This window comes from Poecilia reticulata, linkage group LG17 (assembly GCF_000633615.1).
Source record: "Poecilia reticulata strain Guanapo linkage group LG17, Guppy_female_1.0+MT, whole genome shotgun sequence".
NCBI classification, from domain to species: domain Eukaryota; kingdom Metazoa; phylum Chordata; class Actinopteri; order Cyprinodontiformes; family Poeciliidae; genus Poecilia; species Poecilia reticulata.
Window position 1 is genome coordinate 1,261,835 of NC_024347.1, and position 1,567 is coordinate 1,263,401.

The 1,567-nt window shown below is 43.4% G+C and overlaps 1 protein-coding gene across 4 annotated transcripts in view; it reads left to right on the forward strand.

Annotated features, from left to right (window-relative positions):
* Positions 1-537: 537 nt before the first annotated feature.
* The window catches only part of cdh24b (cadherin 24, type 2b), a 228,829-nt gene continuing 227,799 nt past the window's right edge, over positions 538-1,567 (forward strand). For 3 of the 4 annotated variants that reach the window (XM_017310022.1, XM_008432992.2, XM_017310023.1), the window contains exon 1: positions 538-869. The gene's annotated coding sequence lies outside the window, so the exon portion shown is untranslated. Of the gene's footprint in view, positions 870-1,504; positions 1,529-1,567 lie in introns of those variants that run through there. The other variant, XM_017310021.1, reaches the window with a different exon arrangement.

A 1,567-nucleotide genomic window follows, 5' to 3' on the forward strand; every position in this document is an offset into this window, starting at 1 on the left:
GTGCCATTTTATAACACAAACCAGTAACTATGTGCCAGAAAATACCTAAGATTGACAATTCGACTGGATTTAACAGAACATGAAGCTTTACAAAAAAGAGCAAACGCAAATTTGTCTTGAAGACTTGGCAGCGAAGGTCACTCAAAGTATTTACTGAGGTGAAGGATTTTGTTGAAAAGCATTCCTCCCACTCTCGCTTAAAAAAAAAAACACATAAAAGTTGTAAAATGACAATGTGAAAAAGTTTCTGCGAGGTGTGATAATATATATTTGTAATATTATAAAGGTTAGGACTTGACTGGAAAGCTGATGGAGCCATAAAAGTTTCTAATAAAAGGACTAATTATGGTTTAAAAATACTTAAATTAAATGGGGGTGGAACTAAGATTTTTCACAGAAAAATGGCCTAATGGATGCCTCAGAAGCTGCGCTGATGTTTGAAAGATGATCCTATTGATCATCACGATGGTCACGGACGGTACCGCGTGTGGTAATGAGTCATAATGAACATAATAGGGCGCACGTGTTAATCACTTCCGAGAGGGCGATGATGAGATGGAGAGTCCGACAGAGAACCAGGAGACAAAACYGAGCGAAGCAGAGGCAGGCGCTCAGCAAAGGGGGAAAACAGAGAAGGGCTGGGAGACTTTTTTTTTCTTCTTCTTTTTCGGAGTCCCGTTATTATTGGTAAAGCTGAGCTGGAGTCAGAGCGAGAGAGAGCGAGAGAGAGAGAGAGGGAACAGAGAGGAGAGAGAGCCGACGATGACGGCGGTCGTCCTTCTCCGACTCAGTTTTGTGACCGACTGACGGACAGCACAGCAGCCGAAGAGGAAACTTAAGATAATCAAACCGAGATCCGACACCTGAAGGTATTTTTACCTCCTTTTTTTTTTTATTTAAACCATGATGAACATGTCTTCTTCATATTTTCACCTCGGTCAGGCTGAGTGGAGATGAGACCCAGTTTCTCTCATCATCACCATCGTCGCTCGGGTATTTGGGAATCGCCTGTCTCTCCCCGTCTGCTCTTCGGCATCCCTGCTTGACACTTTTTTTTTTTTTTTTTTTGAAATCACGTTTAAATTATTACTAATTTTGGGTCGAACGAGTCTTTCAAAAATGATGCTACGTGGATCCGTGGATATAATTTTAGGGAAACGGAAGCGTTAATGGAACAACTCCGTGCGCATTTTTGCGAGGCTCGGACGTGCCTGCCGCCTGCTTTTATTGCTACGAAGAGGGAGAGAGAGAGAAAACAACAACAAACAAACTAACAATCGAATTAAAGTGTAATATAATTCTGCGATGGATGATGATTGATAGGCAGGAGCCCCGTTTGGAAGTCCTTGCTCCAAGACTGAACCTGTCCCCTAACGCGCAGCAGCACGCGCTTTAACATGGGGGACTTTAACCGCCTTGATTAGAAAACACACACCAGATAGTGATCGATCCTCTGATTGATCACGTTGATCCGTTCGTCGTTTCCACCTGATTTGTGCTCCGTTCAGGTGTTTCCCTCGACCGCAAGGTGAAGGAAATGACACACACACACACACATGCTACACCC